Source organism: Lolium perenne, chromosome 1, assembly GCF_019359855.2.
Source record: "Lolium perenne isolate Kyuss_39 chromosome 1, Kyuss_2.0, whole genome shotgun sequence".
In the NCBI taxonomy this organism is placed as follows: domain Eukaryota; kingdom Viridiplantae; phylum Streptophyta; class Magnoliopsida; order Poales; family Poaceae; genus Lolium; species Lolium perenne.
The window spans coordinates 50,803,092-50,818,485 of record NC_067244.2 but is presented as its reverse complement, the minus strand read 5'-3'; the positions used below and the strand labels follow the sequence as shown (position 1 = coordinate 50,818,485).

The 15,394-nt window shown below is 42.3% G+C and overlaps 2 long non-coding RNA genes across 27 annotated transcripts; both read left to right on the top strand.

Annotated features, from left to right (window-relative positions):
• The first annotated feature begins 196 nt into the window (after positions 1 to 196).
• Positions 197 to 7,089, top strand: LOC127291735 (uncharacterized). 8 transcript variants are annotated; one of them, XR_011754303.1, is made up of 12 exons: positions 197 to 560; positions 1,025 to 1,084; positions 1,193 to 1,254; positions 1,930 to 2,044; positions 2,383 to 2,630; positions 3,089 to 3,234; positions 3,411 to 3,559; positions 3,848 to 3,952; positions 4,118 to 4,167; positions 4,780 to 4,854; positions 4,958 to 5,041; positions 6,873 to 7,089. It is a non-coding gene; the product is annotated as an uncharacterized lncRNA (long non-coding RNA). The 8 variants fall into 8 exon arrangements; XR_011754322.1 differs by adding an exon at positions 6,547 to 6,621 and having other exon boundaries at positions 3,089 to 3,559; XR_011754315.1 differs by having other exon boundaries at positions 197 to 540; positions 3,089 to 3,559.
• A 176-nt stretch (positions 7,090 to 7,265) lies between these two features.
• Positions 7,266 to 15,189, top strand: LOC127349418 (uncharacterized). 19 transcript variants are annotated; one of them, XR_011754286.1, is made up of 8 exons: positions 7,273 to 8,029; positions 8,112 to 8,356; positions 8,446 to 9,454; positions 10,010 to 10,072; positions 10,550 to 10,634; positions 10,937 to 12,302; positions 12,561 to 12,640; positions 12,730 to 15,189. It is a non-coding gene; the product is annotated as an uncharacterized lncRNA (long non-coding RNA). The 19 variants fall into 19 exon arrangements; XR_011754281.1 differs by having other exon boundaries at positions 7,266 to 8,029; positions 8,121 to 8,211; positions 8,289 to 8,356; positions 10,937 to 15,189; XR_011754282.1 differs by having other exon boundaries at positions 7,267 to 8,024; positions 8,121 to 8,211; positions 8,289 to 8,356; positions 10,937 to 15,189.
• The last annotated feature ends 205 nt before the right edge of the window (positions 15,190 to 15,394 follow it).

Here is a 15,394-nt window from a genome sequence, read left to right as displayed (position 1 = left end):
CGGCCTGGTATAAAAACGAGCTCCCAGGGTAAAGAAAACCCTAGCCGCACCGCGCCCCCGCCCCGCGCCCAGCCCCTGCCGCGCTCCCGCCGCCGCCGCCGCCGCCGCCTCGCGCCCCACCCCCGCTCCTGCCCCTTTCTCGTCCCCCGCCGCCACGCCTCGAGCCGCCGCCTCGCGCCCCGCCGCCTCGCCGTCCTCCTCTCCGTCCCTCTCCCTCACGTGTGTGTCAGCCGGCGACGCTCCATCTCCTTCCCCACTCTTCCTTGCCGGTAGGAGGAAGATGACGCGGGAGCAGCACCTTCTCCGCCGGCGACGCTCCATCTCCGCCGCCGCGGGAGGAGCAGGTGTGTGCGCCGCGGGTGGAGGCGGCGCTGCCGGTGGTTTCGCGGGCGCGCAGGGTGGCGCCGCCGGTGGAAGCGCGAGCACGCGGGAGCAGCGCCGCCACGGCTACCGACGGAGGATCACCGCCGTGTCGCGGGCGCGCGGGAGCGGCGCCGCCGGTAGAGGCGCGAGCACGAGGGAGCAGAACCGGCACTGCAGGTCGTCGACGGTTCATTTTGGCAAGCTACATAATCTCACACCCTCTCTTTTCAAGTGTTCCTCGTCTCTATTTTCGTGGTCACGGCAATCGGGCAGCATGGCGCGTGCGGCGGCAGAGCGCATGGTGCCTGCGGCCAGTCACAGCTCCCTGCGTTGCTTGTCCGGTTTTTTGCTAGATTGATTAGCTAGCTAGCTCCATATCTAGATCTGTGGCTTGTAGTGTGATTTTTTTGCTAGATGGATTTGCTAGCTACCTTCATTACCTAGATCCATGGCTATGTGATTCTTTTGGTAGCACATGCTCAAGCTCTTGGCTAGATTAGCTTGCCGTGTGATTTTTTTCATAGCACATGGTCAGATTCTTGGCTACATCGATTAGCTAGCTAGATCCATTATCTAGGTCCATGGCTCTATGATTGTTTTGGTTAGCACATGCTCAAGTTGTTGGCTTGCTTGGTCTAATTTGACTCTATATTATGGGCAGGTAGCAGAGAAGATACGTGACTTGAAGTTGATATTTGGCATGATGGCATCGACACTTGAGGTGATTTATCTTTCTTTTCTAGATTTCCTCTTAGATGACCGCTGCAATGCCGCTTGTTTATTTGGTATGCAATTCCTAATATCGCCGAATTATTGTCTTCTTTTTCAGTGCCGAGCTTTCTAATTATCTTTGAGCATGGAGGAAGACGAACTGACAAATACAAGTGTGAGGTGAACATTATTCCTAACTGAGCATTTTTTTACTTATTTTATCCCTCTTTTGATTTTCTTCTTAAATGTTATTTATTTCTCTGTAATGAAGCACTTTTATTATCGAATGAAAAGTTAGTTGTTGATGTAAAGGATCTTATTTTCCCCTTTGGGGGTCGACGGTGTACTACAAAATTGCTCTAGAATATTGCTAGAATAGTTTTTATTGTTATATAAGAAGTGCAGATTCAGCGACATGCATATGTGGTGCTTCTGTGGTCTAACATGTTTTGGAATCTAATTGTTTCTTCTTTGTGGTGTTCTTTAGGTGAGCAACAGTGTTTTAGCAGTCAATTATGTAGTAGCCTATACAAGTTCTATAGATCAACAGAAGGTTATGAATTTAATGCTTTGGAATGTTACTGCTAATAGGAAATGCGAGATTTACTTTTCCCAACTTCCTTTGCATCTTCGCATATAACTGAATATGGAGTATTTCTTCTTTCAACGTGCATCAATTAAATTTGCAAGTTAATCAAGTTTTCAAATTTATTCGCAAAGAAGGTTTTCAGATTGTGGCCAAACATAGGATAGGCTTGGGTACCTTTCATTTCACTGGTGGACATGATGCACATTCCAGTAGAGCATATCCACAAATAATTTTAGGCTAATGTTTGTGTTTCCCGTTAATTTCAGGCGCACACGTGATTGTGCTCACTTGTGCAGTATTGCAATGGTCAGCGGCAACATTCCATGCCGCGTGCAGATAAAAAATCTCCAGCACCTATCAGTTGGTTCCCTCGAGCCCCAGGTATTGTTTATACTACACAACAGGAATAAATTTTATCATGGATATGTAGTATATCACATTGTTATTTTGGCAACTCAACCCCATCTCCCGCTAGGTAATAATCTGTTGCCTATAATCTGTTTATCATGGAACAAGTAAGCCCTATGTGTTTCCTCAATCGCCGCTTATCCATAATAGATTTTCATGAAACGTCAGTATAACAGTTTTCAAATAGTTTATCAGTGCGATATTCATACTCCTTTTTTTGCAATGTGCCACAGTCAGCAGTAAGTTCAGTTGTACTTGTGATTAACTAATGGTTTGCTCATGTTTTCATTTGGGGTATACTTGTGCTGCAGGTGTTGAGATGCATAGGTCGGCAAGTCTGTTGGCGTTAAAGGGGTAGGAGGTGTTGTTCAAGTATGATGTTGAACATCAGCATGCTCTGAGGCTGATTGGTTCATACCATCAGCGCATAAACCCGATGGCTGGACTCTCCAGCAATCCCATGAGATGGACATGTGAGCTGCATTTGACCGTTGATTGTTGATCTTTGTCAAAAACCCAAAACTGATAACCCTATAATAGTTAATTCATATGGTCAGAGGTAACTTTTCGAAACTCATGTAATTACTTTAGTTTTGAAAGTGTGCATGACAAGCATGGCACTGTATTATATGTACAGGTAGAATGCTAAGAATTATGTTAGAAAATTAGATTTTAGTAGTTAAGTAAATTTCATTGAAGTATGCTAACAAGGCGGGCAGAAAATTGTCTCCTGTTGCAGCACAATCGTGCAACTTATGTGGATGTTTTTTTTCCATTTCTTCTTTGCTTCCATTATGAACGGTCATGTGTGTTTTTCACTTGCTTAGTCGTAACACATTGAGTCCCAGATCCAGGAGATCCAAAAAAAAAAAAAATCCAGCATATAAGAATAAAATATATTGGTTCCTTATCCTTTTTTACATGACTGAACTACTGCTTTAAATCTATTTTGAAGTAGTTCCTTATCCTTTTACATGACTGAACTACTGCTTTAACAGGTGTTTTACTTGAACACAGATTGATATAGGAGGTGAAGCATTTGAACATTGAAGTCTTCAGAGCATAAACGCCTGAAATTATTGCTGAAGTAAATCAGGAAGGTTATCTTGCAGCTTCATGTGCTATTTTTTTATCCTCTGAAAGTATATGCAGTATTATCAGTGGTGAGCGCACATTGCACTACTTCAGTGTAGAGATAAGACAGGATTGGTTTTCTGAATGTATATCATGTAATATCTAAATTGGTAGCTACTCCAGCTGTTTTATGATTCTGTCTTGCATTGAATTACTCTATTAGTTTTTCTGTGAATTTAGCTCCTAACACCCATTGTCTTTTGAGGTGGTTGAGGATTTGTCTATACAAGCAAATGTACCTGTCAGCAATTGAAGAGGTACCACAGTCGGGTTTTTTTTGCGGCAAGGAAGGTTATGTTGCAGCTTCATGTGCTATGTTTTTATCCTCTGAAAGTATGTGCAGTATTATCTGAGGTGAGCGCACTTTGCACTGCTTCAGTGTAGAGATAAAATAGGAGTGGTTTTTTGAATGAATATCATATAATATCTAAATCGGTAGCTAATCCAGCTGTTTTGTGATTCTGTCTTGCATTAAATTACTATGTATATTAGTTTTTCTCTGAATTTAGCTCCAAATGAACGTTTGAGATGTGATAGATTGGAAGCTGAATCAATGTGTATATTTGATTTTTTCTACCTGGTAGTTCCCGATAGTATTTTTTCCCTTCACTATATGAGCGTGAGACCTTCTGGTTGATGCAGATGCTAATTTGCATGGAGCGTGCCTCAGTTCTGCTGGCCTCCTCCGCTTATTCTCTCCTAGCCAATGGAGCATAGCACGTAGCAGCGCAGATCGTAATGACGCAGGCGAGCTAGCTTCTTTAAATTTCTTTGCTTCTCCTTTTATATTTATTATCCTCTCTTTCTATCATTGCTTTGCATATGGGGTCAGCAACATTTCGTTTTTGTTGAAATTGCCTGGGGCTATTTGGGCTACGGCTACTGACTAAACCGTTGATGCACTCTTGACAGGAGTTCACAATGATTCACGACAATACCGGTACTTCAGCATCCCCAAACAAGTAAGCAGATGTTGCTGTTAGTTATGATTAAATATGTGAGCAGAGTAATTTGGAGGGCATCATATTTGTCCCCAAGGCACATCATTGTGGTGGAGCGGTGAAATCTCCCCATAGGTTGCACATAGCAAGAATTGTTGCAAAGGTTGTTAGAGCTGCTGAATCGTCGCGGATCCTTATTTTTGGGGGTTTAGCTTTGAGTCTTTCTCTGGCTCTAAGCTAGAGCGTTTTGCTTATTGTCGCACTTAAAAAGTAAGAAGCCTATAAAAAATGGGTCTCGCAATTGAATTTACACTGCAACTGAATTGGGCTCTTCTGTTTTTGCGATTTCTATTGATACTTTGGGCCTTTTTTTATTTTGGACGTTGTCCTCATCGGTGCAAGTTTTGGAATTTTGGCGATGTCTTGATTAACACACAGCCGTACTAACTTGGGTTACACTGTTGTGCTGGACCTTTATTCTGGTGTTCATTCTGTTAAGGCACATTAGTAAATAGTGGTTGCTCGCAAGGGTGCTGTGACTGTTTGTTATCTCATCTTTAAAAGATTCAAGGCCATCGGGCGATATGTCATTGATTTTATATTCTCATGAATGAAACTAGAAACCTTTTACAGGACGACAACAATGTGTCCTTCACTTCGGTACCAAAGATTCTTCGAGCATAATGGAACTTCTGCGGTTCATGCAAGGTAAGCATGGTTTAAGCAAACAATTCTTTAGCATTCAGATATTGCGTTGACCTATCTTTGGATCATAATATTTGTCAATTAACTTGTGCGGGCTGCCGTGCAGGTCCGCCGATCTCTTACCATTGCTGCCGCGGGAAAGGGAGAGCGCGAGAACTGGCAACGGCCACTGAAAAATTAAAGAGCACCGGTAGGTCCATCCACCCCCGCTCTGACAGACTCCACTCTGCTCTGATGCCATCGTCTGCTCCAGCGGCAGCATGGCCGGAGATTGTCGTCCTCTAGCAATGCCAACTAGCTCCAGGCCTCTCTCTCTGTGTAGTCAGACACGGTACCATGCTTGTGTATAGTTACTACTTAGGTGGAGGAATTAATCAACTGAGAGAGATAATAGTTACTTGGCTGCAGTGTTAGAGCTAGAACCTATGCTTCCTGACTTTAGAACCGCAATGAAAATAAAAGCAATGTCATTGCGTTTTCTCGAAAAAAGAACCTATGCTTCCTGACTTTAGTTTGCTGTAGGACATTACTGAAAATTCAGTGGAGGTGTATTAACAGTATACCATTACTAAATATTCTTGTCTGACACGATTAATATTGTTGCTACTTTACTTTGACATGTGCAGAATATTGTCGTCAGCTTGTTCCAACTTTTGAGTAGGATAATAACCGGGGAAAGTTGCGGTTTTGTAGCACTGTTGGCTATAACCATTTGTTTCTTATGCATGTGTTTATAGTAATAAATCAGTAGCTAAGTCATTTACTATTTAGATCAGTAAAATGGCCAAATATTTTTACTTGAATGATTATGTGAGAATAGATTGATGTTGCAGAATTTGAGTGCGAAATGCTACAATTTCAATGTTTTCCTCCTGCTTTCATGTTGATTATTCCCAACATCTACATGTTGTTCTATATCATATAGATCTCCTATATCATGTAGACCTACCTAGACAGTACCTAATGGCACGATTCGATTATCCATTAGACACTTTTAGTTATGTTTGCTAAATGATGTGTCGACAAGCCTTCAAATGCTGCTTTTGCGCCCTATATTTTGTCAGGGGAATTGCACTTATCACCCTTAGATACATCCTACTACAATGAAAACAGCCTAAGTGAATTTTGGTTGATTCATGTTTATGAATTGCCACACACTATGTGTACTCTATTTTCGTGTTTCTGCCATATCTACTTAGCACTTTTGTTTACTCAGCTTTGATTGCTTCTATTTAAAATCATGCAATGCTACTCCTTTCATAGTCACACTAACCAGCTTATCAAGAATAATAGGAGGATTCTGAAATAGCGTTTTATCATTGATTTATATAAATTCTAACATAGCGTTTTTCACATCTTATTAATGATCATTAGTGCGAAAGACCAGTACTGCACGCCAAGCCACGTACCTTGCCTCTTGAATATCCTTCTCCTTTTGTACTTAGTCCTTCATGCTCCTAACTTGAGAAAATTCGTTCCAAACCATCCATGTCTTGAACATTTATATATATATATTGTTGTGCACTCTTGCATTGTATACAATATTGTATATTATCTTTTCGTTTCGACATTTTTGTCGATTGTTCTACACTATATATTAGTTATGGTATTTTACAAAATGATTATCAAGATGAAACTTGAGGAACACGGGGCACACCTCAAAATCCATAACCTGCTGATTTTTGCGTTCTATAGACTGTACTGCCGGTGGCGCTGCTCATGTTTGTTCAGACTGGTTTCTGGTGAGATCATGAGAACACAAGATGGCATGTATGTGTAAGGACACACATCGTAAATATCGTAGCTGCAAACAAACATATGCTTAATCTGAACCTTTTGAGGCTTTTCACTAGCATATTTCATATAATAATTGAAATCGTTTCAATATGTTCCTTCTCTATCCCATCGGATTTCAAAATTGAAGATTTCAGTGTTCAAATATCATGTCTCTTTATGTATCAGCTATTCGTATGATTGCATCACATGGCACAGTAGTAAACTCTGACTCGATTTTGTTTCAGCTATTTGCAGTTTCTATTTCTTGGTTAGGCTGCTTGGGTCCTGGATGGAAGGCCCAGAGGTGTAAAGGCGAAAAATTCGATGGAAAACACAAAGAACGAGGATGAGCTTCAGAATTTATGCAGCTTCTTATGTTAATTACACCGAGTATAATATAAGAAATGTGTTATCATATTGGCAGCTATTTTTACCATCGTTATAAAACAAATATTGGCATGAGCTCTACGGGGTCGTGCGCCAAGGCGCACATCTAAATCTAGTCTAAAGGTATAAACGATGCTACCCATAGGGGGACTCGCAGCGCATCCACGACAGCTGCGCGTCGCGGAAGGGCTGGTCGTGCGTCTCATTTCGTCTCCACCGATTGGGACACATGGCATCTTGTTATTGGCTCAGCTAGGGAGAAATATCGGGAGCAAACCCTATTCTTGTCTCTCACAGCCGCCTCTGGCATTTTCCTCTTCTCCCCCGCCGCCGGGCGTCCTCCCGCCACTAATCCCCTTGGCTTTGCCGCCTCTCCCTCCTCTGGTCCATCTCCCATCGTTGCCATGTCCGGTTCGGCTGGGAGCAGCGATGGATTTGAGCGCGAACGCCGCCTCTCGTGATCCCGACGCCATGGCAGAGCGGAAGCAGAGCCGGCCTTGGGGCATCCCACAGCGAGGCAAACCCTAGCCGCTCTCCCAATCCTCTGTCCCCCAATCAGCCCGCAGAATCCTCCTCCCAATCCGCTCGCGAGCGCCCTTCCCCGTCCCCTTTCCTGCACACCACCACCATCTCAAGCTCCTCTGTTCCGTCCGCTGCTCCCGCGACGACGGAGATGGCGCCGGTCGCATATGATTCACCGCGGAGCGGCAGGCTTGTTCGCCGGTGCACGCGTGCGCGCACATCGCGTGCGGCTCCGTCAATCTTGCATACCTGCGTCGCGCGTGTGGCCGAGGTCAGTTGCCGCTGCACTCCGGCAAGCCGGCCCCAGGATGCATCGGCGGTGATGCAGGCCATGGGGGGCTATGGCTGCTATCGCCATCCATCCAGGGGAACCCTCCTTCCCGGCGTCGTCCACGAGGCTGGTCCGCTGCGACAGTACTTCGACGCTCTCCGTCCTGGCGGGCTCCTCCGACGACCTCGCTGAGAACACGTCTGGCCCTGCCCGTCCGGTGAGGTTTGCCTCTCCTCTCCGTAAAATGAATCAATCTGATCGTGTTTACTTGTTTCGATTTAACTGTAGCTAGGTGTCTGATTAGGATTTGCAGTCCGTGCGTGCTAGGAAGTCCAGATCAGTAAAGTAGCTGAGTGTTAGCTGAGAATCTGGGAGCGTTTGGGTGTCCAAGTGCTTGAAGCGAGGTAAATTGGCTAAAACTGTTACGCCTCTTGCCCCCGTCACATTCAGCCTCCATTACTAAGAGGAAATCTGGGAGCAGCTGTACGTGTACATACATATTGAGGAATTGAATGGTGCTGATTGATTTGAAATGGAAAAAAATTCAAGGTGAAACTCAGTAATTAGATAGCTAATTTCGCCTTCATGATTTTATAGTTGGTCTCTGGTCTATATTTGTTCATGATGGCCAATTGCAGGTGTCTGTCTACGGTTCTTACGGTTTGTGCAGTTGTGATCTGAAGTTGGTAAATATTGTGGTTGCTTCCGAGGAAACATCTTCCAGCAATTGAAGGTGCTCTTTGGCTCATCAATGACAAGCACCAAAGATCATACATTGCATGTCAGCTCTTTTGATCCCCACTTTTTTTTTCAATGCATCATGAGTACGGTTACTGGAAGTAACACCTTCGTGACTCAACATGCTACTGCCTTAATGTCCAATCTTTTTCTCTCTGCATTTTCAGTAGTCTCTTTAGAACCTTCAGTAGAATGTATGTTGATGTTCAGTACAGTAGCATGCTCACTATTTACATTTTTATTGGGTGCATTCACCATTTGTGTCGATCACAGTTTGGTAGTCGATACCATGATCTTATTTCTAATGGGCCATTATCTATGTATGTAACACATAAGACCTTCAGTAAGCTGCTGATGTGAATAATATTGGAAGATTGTCAGATCATGCTATCTGCTATATGATTTTGAATTCATATTCTATTTTGCATGTATGCATATCGTTTGGCGTTATACGTTTGCTCGAGATGATTGTCTACTATCATGGTAAAGGGAAGGATGTATGAATATGTAGGAAAAATAATGTATTTTAGATCAGGGTATATTTCTAAGGATCCCTACCTGGTATTCTCTTTTTATAAATAGCTTAGTTATGTTTACTTCATCTTCTCCCATGTGATAGTTCCTAATAGATAATTGATCTTCTTAAATCATATTTATTAGCGAATTTTTGCTAAAGAAGAAATAAATTCATGAATGTTCTTTTTACCATTTAATTTACATTGTGTTATGTGATTATGTCTATCATTTTACTTTCATAGCTGTTAGCATTCTGAGTTACTACTTGGTGGACCTCTGTATTTTATTTCAGTTTGCATTGTTGCAGGTCTTCTCCTTGTTGCTTGTTAGTTTGTAGGTCAAAAGAAAAGATCTGCCATTTAAGATAAATCCAGCCAACAGCCGATTAAAGCGGTATTCACTTGTGCCATTCTTTTCTTTCAAGTTTGGGGACTTTGATTATGTTAGATTTATCCATTTTTTTTATTTTAGATAACACATTACCATTCATGGTTGTATTCTCTTTCCAGAACCATTCATTTGCATACCTTTTTTTCTTAGTCAGGAAGCAAGTAAGCTTGACGTCTTGACCCCAAAGAGAGGAAATGGCTTAGTCGTCTTTCCAAATGCCCCTGCATCCAAAATATTCTCTCAAATCTAACTGCCCTGAGTATTGTTTAAACAATACATAAAATTGAGTAGGAATATACATGTAGAATTGAGCATATCAATGTCAGTATTATTCTGAAAATGTTGACACTAGAATTCTTTGAACAAGACAGCTAATCCCCTCATGTTCGTCTTTGGAGACGTTGCTGTTACGGTGGATGCTGTTTTGGTGGATATGTATCTTACTATTTATTTTTTCCTTCTTATAATGTATTGTGTTCCCATTTGCCTCTCTTTCGGATCTCTTCTTCTGTCTTGCTGTGTACGTGCTTATTTTCTTGTCATGTATCTTTTTTGTAGGTCATCATCGTGTTGGCGACTGCAGCCTTGGGTGGCAGCTACTCCGGTCCGACTGCTTTAGTGGTAGGATTCAACCCTTTTCCCTTTATCGATGTTTAATTCTGTATTCTGTTTAGTATCGAGGTAATTAGGTACATGTATTTGCCTAGAAATCGATTAGTTAGTCTCCAAGCAGATTTCTGTTTACGAATCTTGTGGTATGCACATGTTGCCCTTTGTATTGAAGTTTATAAATTTTTTTCGTTGTTTAAGTGAGTCACCCATTGACTATTGGGTTTCTGCATTAGCTATGAAAGTTAACTTGGATATATTAAACATGTAAGGTATCGGTATTACTTATTTATAGATAAAGAGAGCATTTCTTATTTGATACCGTGAGGTATTTACCTGCTTCATATAATTATTTACAGTATTTGATTAGGAAATTAAGGTAATTACTATAAAGCTACCGTACAAGTTAAGCCTTGGTTCTATTCCTTTTTAGGTTCTGGCTCGGCTTACCGCTTACATAGTTGCTTTGTTCTTCCATTTTTTTGGCAGGTGTTCTTCTTTCTGGAGTTTTTATCCATGGCCTCGGGAAAAACATCTTCCACTATCCAGAGATATGATGCTACAAACGGACTCGGTAATTTGTGTGGTGTTTTGCAACTTTGAAGTTTCATTTGTAGCCTATATTTGCTGGTTTATTTACATCAAAACCCGTGAAAATCAAGCCACATGGCTCCATGTTTAGGTTTTGGCATGCTATATTTCAGGATGTAGATAGTGCATATAAACTTGCTGCAATAAATAATGGCTTAAAATTGTAGTGTCGATGTAAAACCTACTAATTTTCTTATGATATTTGGTATGGATATCTTCCCTTGATTATGCAGGTCACTTAGTACTATTTTAAATTTTCTACTAATTTTCTTCATTCTCATGGAGGACGCCAGCCAGCAGCGCAACAACCTCTGCTGCACCGATGAACCACATATCAGGGTGCAGCCGGGGCCTTTCCTCTTACTCCCAGGACGCACGACATGCGGTGCAACGGTGTTTGCCTTAGCCTATGATGCGATATGCTCATCCCCAGTTCGTGGGTGAGGGCAAGTGCAGAGGATGCAGACCAACAGTATAGCTGCCTGCTCTCCTTGGTCTCTTCGTTGAGGTCCTGAAGGTTCCTCCCTCTCTCACTTTGTCTCTTATAAGTACAAACACATTATTTTAGGTCCCATGTGCTTTTGATACTTTTTTGAGAGAAAGAGAGCCTCATATTATGGAGGTAACACCCGAGAAAAGTCGAGAAAAGTCTTGTGTTACAAGGTCTTCTATTACATCAGGCAGGAGATTTAACCAGTTGCCAGCTGATCTTGCTAATTTAGCAAGGCAATCTGCTCGGTATATTGCTCACTTTTTCAGCATAAACAATAGAAATCAGTAAAAGATTTCAGCAAGGATTTGGCCTCTTCATACGTAGCCCACTGAACCAATCTGTCCAACAACCGTGATCGCAGTGCCGTGATCGTAGTGCCGCTGCAACCTTGGCGCAGTCCAGTTCAACGATGTGCCTTTGATACTTGGTTGGCCTCTTCATACGTAGCCCACTGAACCGATCTGTCCAACAACCGTGATCGCAGTGCCGTGATCGTAGTGCCGCTGCAACCTTGGCGCAGTCCAGTTCAGCGATGTGCTTTTGATACTTGGTTTCTATAATATATGTTCGATTTTCATGCCATTTTTTAAAACCCAGGGTTAACATAGACATCAGAAAGCAAACATATCGCATTTTAGCGCTTATGAACAAGACCATCACCCTTGGTTAATGCATATTATTTGTCATTCATGCTCTAAAGCGATCAATATGTTACATTTTAAAAATATTGGGAACAATACTGATAAAATATTCTGGGTTTTAGCTTCTTTTTGTATATAAATGGTTCCTGGGGTATTTTCTTGGTTTTGAGTCTGTTAGCATGCTTAGACTTCAATTTTAGATTTGGAGCTTTTCCCAGATGCACACAAATATAGTCTATGAAGCTTGAAAAGGGGTCATCTTTTACGATGTTGCATAGAGTTAATGTTTTGATTCTGAATTTTCTCAAATATATAAGTGATGTGACAGTGCAGGTAGATTAATTAAATTCTTTCAAATGGAGTTTTGGAGATGAAAAGATAACATGGGGTGTATTATTTTCTGTTTTTGTTGGATACCATTGGAGAATTTCTAACCATATTTTTGCTGCTCTGGGAAGGAGCATGTATTTATCTCTTTTTTACTGGAAAGGAGCGTGCATTTCTCTCCGTTTTACTGGTAAGGTGCATCTTCCAGGTTTGGCATATTAGTTCAATTTTTACATTTGTGCCTGCAAAATATATAGTGTAAATCACCAAACCGAGTTTGGCAAGGGTAGGCTTGTCATGTTGTTTTAGATATAACATTCAGAAATGGTGCCACATGAACCGCAAAAAATTCAGAATATAAATTTCTATATTGTATTTATGACTACCTCTGCTGCAGACATTGATGGTTTTGATGGGTTGCATTGCCTGATGCTTTTTCATTCTTTAGCATACAAATAAGGATTGTTATTACCTACTGTTTGTATGGCACCTCAAATCGTCTGATCTGCCTTGGTGTTCTCCTGCCTGGTACTGCTCTGCTCTATTCATGGACCTATAGGTTAACTCATTTTGATGTTTTGGTTAGCCTTCATGGTCTATGACAATCCATGGTGTAGGCCCCTACAGTTCAAGAAGGTAACCACGTGTGACGCCGCCATCGCCCGCCAAGACCGGAGTCGGAGCACGGTTTTCACCGGCAGCCGCGCATCCCCAACTCGCCGAGTGTAGTGACGTGGAAAGCAAAGATGATGCCTTCGACAAGGTAACGACGCCAATCAACGCCGCCATCATCCGCCAAGACCGAGATCGAAGCACGGTTTTCACCGGCTGCCCCGTCACGCAAAGCTCGCCGTCGACTGGATCTTCACCGTCGAAGATCTGAGTGGGATCCCAAAATCCCCCACCCCAGATCCCAACGATGTTGTCCCCCTTCGGAGAGGAGGTCGCCGCCGCCATGACCGGGGCCGCCGCCCCGGCTCCCATGTGATGCGGGCGGAGCAGCCCGTCGCGCGGAGGAGAAGGCGTAGCAGCACGACCGCCTCCAAGCCCCAAGCCAAGATCCGGCCACGCCACCACCGCCGCCGCCTCGCCTTCCGGCCGCCGACGCCGCGCACCACCACCACCACAAGGGATCTGGAGCGCCGCCCCCACCCCCCATGATCGCGACCATATGAAGCCCCTGCCACCGCCATGCCACACGGGCTTTGCCCGGCGACACCTCCGGCGGCGAGGGGAGGGAGGGGCTGGAGGGGGCGTGAGGGCCGGTGAGGAGGGCTCCCCGGAGTGGCGGGGCGCCGCCACCCGGGGGAGGGTTAGATCGGGGGAGGGGCACAGCTCTGATGGAGTCTCTTGGCAGACTGCACCGCATCACTACAGTAGCACCTATTCAGGAAGTTTGAACTTTCAATGCTCAGTATGCGCCTATCTTGCCGTGTGCTTGTTGAAATAAGAAAATAGCTGACTAATACTATACATGTTGCTAGGCCGAGAGCTTAATTATTTTCCTGATTTCTTCTCATTATTGCCTCTCACTTAAAATTTTGCGGTACATCCATTGCTTTTATTTATACATATGTTGTCTTTCTTTCTGTTTATGCTACTTGTTTCGTGCAGCTTACCATTCTCCTGTTGTACTACCTCTGTCTATAAAATGATGTCAAAAGTTGTCCAAATTCGGATGTATCTAGGCACACTTCAGTATATAGATACATCTGATTTTGGAAAAACCTCTGACATCATTTTATAGACGGAGGCAGTAGATTATTTTTCCTGGGGCTGTAACAATGTTAAACTGAGGTTATTTGTTTTCTTTGAGAATAAAAGGCCACATTGATAAAGAACTTTGGAAAGCGCGAGAAGGGAGAGTGAGGGAGGAAGAAAATGAGACCCCGGATACCTGTAGACGACTTTTGGTGGCTCAAAGTAGACGACAATTCATGAAATTATGGTTCTGCCAATAGAAACATCATTATTAATAAATGCAATTACAATATCTCCTTCTAATTACACTCTCTCATCAGGTAAGATTACACTCCCTTTTTGCCACACATGCTCAACTAAATGTTGCACTCAGGAACCTTTTTTTGGTTTCCTGCTTTTCATCAACCAAGGCTTGTAGTAATCACTGTAGTAGATGTACCTCAGTACCACAACCCAGTTTACACCTGATTTTCAAAGGAGTCCTATAACATATATATTCAGTTTTGACTATTAAACTTGGTTCCATGAAACCTTCAGGCTACTCAGGTTCATAGTAGTTTTGTAGCAGCGGTCAAGTCTTTAGTGTGGCATCTGAACTAACAAGTCATGTACTGTACTCGTACTTGTAGCTCCAGGTTACCAATTCATACCAATTCACATTATTATTGAAATGTGTAGTTTGGAACAGCAACGTAATACTTCACTTTCAGTAGTATAATATGTATGACTGGTTTAGCCACATGGGTTAACTAGCAGGTTATTTCTTTAGGAATAGCATTTAGCTGAACCAATACATTAACTCAAGTTTTGTTTGTACTTTTTTTTAAACAAGCTAACGCAAACCGTGAAACCCAAGTTACCAAATATTCTGCTGAACCGTGTGAAATAAAATCTGTTATTAAACTAAAATAAGATTTGAGTGAGCATCTTTTAATAGCTACAGCTGACTTGAACTAAATCAGAATGCATAAAAATGATTTACTTTCTCATAAGTACTACAAAAAAGAAAGCACAAATGTTCTTTATGTACAAGGCAAGGCTGGTACCTTTTACCCTTAGCTAATATGATCTCCTGTCCTTACCAGGTTTAAGCCATGGACGTTGTTGAGATTTCATCTAGAGTCATGATCAAGGCAGCTTCCAAAACCATTGTGCAACAGTATACCCAACAAGAGCAAAATGACGATAATATTCTATCCGTCATATACATCATTCTGTTGGAGATAAGTCCTAGACCAGGTCTTTCGAGCAAGCAGTTAGCAGTGTATAGGTTGTTGACTATACAGTTAGTTTGTTGTAAGACATTTGTATTAAATGAAGATTTACAAAGTGTTTCACCTATCGGATAATTTTTTCATTTGATTTCTACAGATGCTTGATATAGTGTTTTACAAACTGTTTATGGTGGTCGGAGTCAAGTTAAGCCACAAAATATTCCTCTATTTTCATGAATGTATATAAGCGTGCGCTACTCCGTTTGTGATTTTGTTTGTTTTATCCTAATTTTATTTTATCCACTTCATTTTGTAAAACCTAAAAGAAAGTATTAATATTTTTCACTTAATTTTCATCGTTGTTATA